The sequence below is a fragment of the Triticum dicoccoides genome, chromosome 2B, assembly GCF_002162155.2.
Source record: "Triticum dicoccoides isolate Atlit2015 ecotype Zavitan chromosome 2B, WEW_v2.0, whole genome shotgun sequence".
NCBI classification, from domain to species: domain Eukaryota; kingdom Viridiplantae; phylum Streptophyta; class Magnoliopsida; order Poales; family Poaceae; genus Triticum; species Triticum dicoccoides.
In genome coordinates, this window is record NC_041383.1 from 159914361 (window position 1) to 159921817 (window position 7457).

At 45.4% G+C, this 7457-nt stretch overlaps 1 pseudogene; it reads left to right on the plus strand.

Moving 5' to 3' along the window:
• Positions 1 to 3658: 3658 nt before the first annotated feature.
• LOC119367441 lies at positions 3659 to 5968 on the plus strand (annotated as a pseudogene).
• Positions 5969 to 7457: the final 1489 nt, after the last annotated feature.

Here is a 7457-nt window from a genome sequence, read left to right on the forward strand (position 1 = left end):
GCAAAAAAAGACTGTAAATTCTAAAAACTGGGTTGAATACGTGCCACATTTTTGGAGGCTGAAATGTGGGCCAATAGGTCGAAGCCAACGCAAGTCGTTGTTAATTTAGTCAACAAATGATTCTGACATTGTTAGTCATTGGATTTACATCCAACGACCGGCATCCATCTTCAATCTCTCGTTTTCTTCCTCCAGCGTCGCTGGGACCACCTCCCGCCTCCTCCTGCTAGCAGCTCTGCTTAGCATGCTTCACTGTGAAGCACTACTCCACCGTTGGCCAGGCCATCCCTCCACACCTCCTGTTCTTCTCCACCGACTGCCGAACCACACTGCACCAGAACCAGTTAACCCTCGTACACCTCTCTGTCTTCGACTCTACTCCCGCGTCTTCCCATCTCTGACTCGTTGCTGTCCGGGGCCTCGTCGTAGTCCACCACCTTGGATGCGCTCGGTGTAGCGTGGTCAACATGGTCAACAAACGACACCATCGGAAGTAGACTGTGCGTGAAGAGGCTGACAGCTGGGTCCACGGCCGCACGCAAGGAAATGCCTCCCTATTACGTGCAAAATAATGATTCCTCCACCTGACAGCTGGGACCCACTGGAAGGACCTCTGTATTTCGCGAAAAAACGTTCCCCCGCTGACAAGTCAAACCCACCAGCTATATCTTCACACGCAAGGAAGTGCCTCCTTATTACGCACAAAAAAATGAACCCCCCTGCTAGCTGGGACTCACCATAGTGGGAGGCTGACTTGTGGGCCAACTAGGTTGACGGGGACGGAGGGCTTTGTCAACTTAGTCAATATGAACGATTCTAGCTCCAGCGACCGTACAATGTCCATCCAATGGCCGTAGTGCTTCTTCAACATTTGGTCTTCTTGCTCTAGCCGCCCAAACCAGCGTCGGTCGTGCCGCGTGCTCCTACGTCCCGTGGCCGGCTGTGATGCCGCAGATGCCTCACCGCCCCCTACTACTCCCACCGCTGGCCAGGTCATCCCTCTACTCACCCACACCCCCTGTTATTCTGCGGCGACGACAGCCTCACACCACAGCCGAACCAGTGAACCCTCATACTCCTCTACACGTGGGCATCCACTGCCGCGTCTTCCCCGGCTCCGCATCATCCCCTTCCTTGGCCTCGCCGTCGTCCACCACCCTGGTGCTCTCGGCGCGACATGGTCAACACGGTCAAGGAACGACTTCCATCGGAAGAGTACTATACGTTGATAGGCTGACAGCTGGGTCCAAGGCAGCCGCAAGGAATTGGCTCCTTATTACACGCAAAATAATTATTCCTCCACTTGACAGCAGGGACCCACTGGACGGGCCACTGTATTTCGTGAAAAAAACGTTTCCCCCCTGACTGCAGGGACCCACCAGCTACATCTTCGCATGCAAGAAAGTGCGTTCGGGTAAAAAAAAAAACAATTCGCCCCCTGACTGCTGGGACCCACCAGCTACATCTTCGCACGCAAGGAAGTGCCTGACAGTCAGGACCCACCTGGTCGAAGCGTACGTAATGTTGTCATTCTGGTCGCGAACGTGTACGTACATACTGGTCAATGTAGACGCGCATGTGTCGTAGTAGAGGCGCGCACGTAGCATGTACACGTACGTACAACAGCCAGGCATGTACGCGCAAGAAAGTAAATATGGCCACATACGTACATACGGGCGGGGTCTCGAACGGCTTCTCGTGCATATGTACATCGAGGGCTCATGTACATGGCTGGGTCGGAATGGAGAAACTGCATCATCGTCATGTTCATGGGGAGCCAACCGGCTGAGTCAGAACAAAATGCGTCGTTGTGTTCATCAGGAGGGCTTGGATGGAACAGCCGATGCAAACGAGGCTTGGCGTATCGCAGAACAAAGGAAACAGCCTTGTGTTCGACCGGCAACAGTCGAAATGGGATTCTGTTCATCGGGAGGGGTCTGGCGTGCCGCAAAACGGAGGAAACAGACTTCTGTTGGACCTCCTACGGTCGAAACAGGCTCCTGTTGATCGGGAGGGGTGTGGCGTACCGCAAAACGGAGGAAACGGACTTGTGTTGGAGCGCTATGGTCGAAATGGGGGTCCTGTTCATTGGGAGGGGTGTGGTGTACCGCAAAACGGGACTCCACGGGATACTGTTCATCTCCACCGTCGACCTCCTCCAGCCTCCACGGGCTACTGTTCATCCACCGTCGACCTCCTCCAGCCTCCACCTGCGACTGTTCATCCATGGGCTCCTGTTCATCCAGCCTCCACCGTTCGCTACTCCACCGGCTACTGTTCAACCAGCCCTCTCCACGGGCTCTTGTTCAACCACCCCTCCACGGGCTACTGTTCATCCAGCCCTCCACCGTCTACTGTTCAACCAGCTCTCCACAGGGTCGTCCTGTTCATCGAACCCTCCATGGGGTCCTGTTCATCCAGCCCCAACCGGCTCGATCGATCAGGGTCCTGTTCATCTACAGGCAACACCACGCGGTCATGTTCATCCACCCCCACCGGGAACTGTTCATCCAAACCCCCCATCAATGCTCACTGTTCATCCAAACCCCCCAGAAACACGCACTGTTCATCCAAACCCCCCAACAACGCTCACTGTTCATCCAGAGGCAGCATCAATCGGCTTCAGTTAGCAGCAGTAGCAAAGGAATCGCTCGATCGTTCGGGTTCAGTAATGCGTACCTTGAAGTGCAATCGCTCGGGTTCAGTTAGAGCCCAACGCCTTGCACCCACGCGCGTACGGTATGAAACAAATGCGCATCGCTCGGCCCTCGACCACCCACTATAACCGGGAACTCCCCGAAATTTTCCTCCCCCTCGCTTCTACCATGGTTTTTTCCGTCATGGACGGCCCAAAGAATGTCATGCAGCTGCGTCTCCGGCCCGCCCAGGATGAAAAGCCCATTTTCTGTCATTATTTTTTGTCATAGAACTAGGAGCCCACCACATCTATGATGATAACGGGTTTTGTCACAATTATCGTAATAGAAGTGTCATCAGTATGACAGAAAAAAATTTCGTTCGGCCCAAAATGTCACGGATGTGTCATTTTTTTGTAGTGACACTAGATGCATGCTGGATAGCGGTCGATGTGTGGAGTAATAGTAGTACATGCATGCAGGAGTCGGTCTATTAATCTTGGACATGATGCCTATATAATTATCATTGCATGGATATCGTCATGATTATTTAAAGTTCTATCAATTGCCCAACAGTAATTGTTTTCCCACCATTTGCTATTTTTCTCGAGAGAAGCCACTAGTGAAACCTACGTCCCCCGGGTCTCTTTTCATCATATTTGTCTTTGCGATCTATTTTCTCTTGCATTTATTTTCAGATCTATTAAACCAAAAATACAAAAATACCTTGCTACAATTTATTTTGCCACGATCTATTTATCCTATCTACCACTTTTACCTCATGTTATTTGCCTATCTTGAGGCGCCGTACCCGGAAGGGATTGACAACCCCTTTAACACATAGGGTTGCAAGTATTTGTTATTTGTGTGCAGGTGTTGTTTACGTGGTGTGAGGAGGTTCTCCTACTGGTTCGATAACCTTGGTATCATCATTGAGGGAAGTACCTACCGTTGCTATACTGCATCATCCCTTCCTCTTTGGGGAAATACAGATGTAGTTCTAGCAGACATCAGCGGTCATTATGTGCGGCAGAGCGTTAGGGGACGTCGAGATTCCCACAGTGAGATGGAAGGTAACGGAGGTCACGGTGTGGCCCGAGACGAAGAAGCTCCGATGGGGTAGCGGCGGGGGCTGGAGCTTCACAGGGCATGGCAGGCGTAGGGGACTCGGGCTGGACAATGACGAGCAGGACTTTGAGGGTGACTTTGAGAACTTGAAGGCCGACTCCAAGGACTATGACTTGGAGCTCGGACGCGGTGGGGTGACTGAGAAGGAGGGCGACGACAAGGTCATTAAGATTAAGCCCTTTGACATCGTCAAGAGGTCCCTCTCCCAAGGTATCTGCCCTAGGTTGCTTGGACTAGTTTTTAGTCTGCTTATAATTACCTTTAGTGATTGAATGTGTATTACCTTTGTCTTGTTTTATTAGTCTTCATCGTATTTTTGGTCAAAGTTTGATTAACTAGTAGAATGTTAATGCATGTAATAAATATTATGGTGGGATTCTTGTCTAAGTGTAGTTTTGATATTATTTTCGCTACATTTAACTTATACTCCCCCCTTCTGTTATGTATGGTGTACTATTTTTGCCACGATGACCAAAGCACAAAATTATAGACATGTTAAGACGAAATTACCCTTGGCAAATTTGTTGATTAGTGATAAGTAAATCAATTAGTCTAGCAAAGTAAGAGATACATGCAATAGACAGAGAGATACTTTCATTGTTTTTCTACAAGGAGAGATATAGACAATCAGGAGAGAGGTACTTTCTCTTTTTTTGGAGTGCTAACAAGGGAATTATGAGGAACTAGAAGAAATGCACCTTACATTCTGGAATTTTATCAAAAAACCAAATACACCTTATATAAAAGAACAAAGGGAGTATTTTATTAGTTAAACTCATGATAAAAAACATGATCCAAAAATACGAGAGGGGCTAGTAAACTAGGACGGAGGTAGTGGAAATAGGACATTGTGTGATTGGTTCAAAAATGGTTGTTTGGTTATTCGATTGGGTAGGAAGAGGAATTGTGTAGGGGTTGTTGTTGGAAGGCTATGTTTGGGTGGTGTTACTCCTGTTTGTTTAGAGATTTTGGATTGGATGTTTGTTTAGAGATTTTGGAATGGATGTGCTATCATGGAGTGATTTGGGTGAAGGGTTAAGCTTTTTCCGTTTCTTCCTTGTGTTCGGTTGGTAGGCTATTTCCGTCGAGGTCTATGCTTCCTGAATTGTTTCCTTGTTAGATGGTTGTAGGTGTGCGTGAGGAACTGAGGATTGTTCTAGGCTTGGTTCATTTATCAGTCTAAATGATTATTCTAATAATCATTGAATCCGAGTGAAAATATATACCCAGGATTTTGCATCATCTATAATGCAATTTGTAGATTAATAATTGCAGAATGATGTCAAAGGTCTATTACATGAGGTATGTTTATCAGAACCCTAGATTCTTTTTATTAAGTTGTGATTCTTATTTTATTTTATTTTATTTTTGTGGGTGACTGATGATGCTTTAACCCAAACTTGAATGATTCAGTGTTCACGACGATCATTATATTTTACATATAAATTCATGATGAAATTTTTACTAGCTGTGAGAGAAATTTGTCTGTGTTGGTCCCTCTTAGCATTGACATTGATCTTCCATTGTAGATGACTTGAGCACCATGCCTATTGCTAGTTTTGATGGTGCTTTAGAAACCCCAGCAAAAAGGAAGAGAAAGAACCTATTCAGGGATATCCGTCAGCGCCCCTTGGGTAAGTGGACTGTTAAAAGCAGAGATCCTAGCAAGGGTGTCGGTGTCTGGCTCGGTACTTTCAATAGTGCTAAATAAGCTGCAAGAGCTTATGATGCTGAAGCACACATGATCTGTGGCAAGAGGTCCAAGGTCAACTTTCCAGAGAACCAACAAGATCTGCTGACTATGCATCAAACCAGCCACTTGTTCCTGCAATAAACTCTGCTGCCCCTTTGAAGTTCATGTTATGGATATGTACTCTAACCAGGGAAGCAACTCTTTTGGCTGCTCTGAATTGGGCTGGGAGTATGACACCAAGACTCCAGATATATCATCCATTGCTCCTATTTTTACCATTGCTGAAGGAGCAGAATCTGCATTTATCAAGAATAACACCTACAACTAAGTTGTGCTTCCTGTTATGGAGAATAATGTTGTCAATTTTGAACCTTGGATGAGATATCTTATGGATGATGGCATGGATAAGCTGATTGATAGCCTAATGAATTTTTATGTGCCTCGGGGTGTCATAGACAACATGGACCTTTGGAGCGTTGATGGCATGCCCATCCATGTTGAATTCTTCTGAGGGGTTCAAACCCTGTATATAGGGACAAAGGGTAAGCATTTGCAAATTGCATGTTGAGTCTGAGGTTGATAATATTTTCATTACTCTAAACTTATCATTTTCTTGTTTTAGGAATAAGACCATGGGAGATTGAGAAGCGCCCCATTGTCACCTTCGGCTAGCATATGCTTATGTCCAAGCTTATATGCAAAAAAAGTTGCATCCCGGGTCTCTTTTGTAATCGAACCTTTGCCTAGTTGTCTGTCTCTGTGTGGCAGGCATTTATGCTGAACCATTGTCTTTATCTTTTGTAAACTTTTATGTTGTCGTTACCATTTCTAAATGTGAACAACATGAATCTATCCAGTTTGCTTTAATTTGTGCACTCGATCATTTTTTATTTTAGTTCGGGTTGTTTAATTGGTGATAGAAGTAACCTATATCTTAATTCTCTGTATAAATTTATCTGTTAAATATGAATCTGCCTCGCTGCATGCACAATTTCTATCGTAGAGGTGTAGTAAGTATATGGTTGTGTGCATCATATTGATGGAGAGGCTGGAGGGTTCAAACTCTTTTTCGAAGAAGGGTGTGGTAAAGTCAAGTTGTCCTCTATATTATACCTCTTCACTTCATGCTCTAGAAAAATGTTTACCTCACATGGAGTAGTTCTTTCTCTACATATAGTTCTTCTCACTAATGTACTTCTTATGTAAACATTTAGTGTGCCCAATTCATGATTCGATGAGTCTATTCCAGTTCAGTGCATTCTTATACCAATGCATTTTACTGTTCCTCGGACCCTCTCGATGTGAGAAGCCATGTGAACAATTTGTACATTTTCACTTGATTTATTACTAGAACCTTCACGGAATTGGTGGACTCATGTCATTGTTAAATCAGTTCATTGATTTGATTTGACATTGATATAAGTAGTTAATGTCACCTTCTTACGATGAGTATGTTATCATTACTCGACAATCACATGGTGTTCACTTGAGGTATTCACCTAGTAATTTCCTCGGAAGCGGTTTTGTTATTCATATGGAATTTGATTTTTGCTATCTGCCGACTATCGTGACGCAAGCTCCTACTATATCCAGGCATCCGCCAAGAACTGGTTGCTACTTACATGCTTTTCTCAAGGCATCTACTTCTACTTCTACTAAAAGGAGATGGTGGATGGATCATGCACAACATGGCATGAAAGCAAGGTATGAAGACAACTTCCATGAGGTTAGTTCTACAACTATGGCTCATGCATACTAACTCCAAAATAGTTCGAGCCAACCAATGCTTGTTTGAATCTCCTTGTTGCCTCATCGATTCATGCCTAGATTTAGCGGGAGGCTGTTCTGGAGAGTCAGTTGTTTTCTTACCGGTGACTCTTGATTCCAATGTAACCACACAACTATTTCGAGCTACCATTTTGACATTGTACTTGTCTTCTACCATTTTAAGAACAACAATTGTGTTAGTTTGAGTTCCACTGACTCTTTCCTCCCTTTAA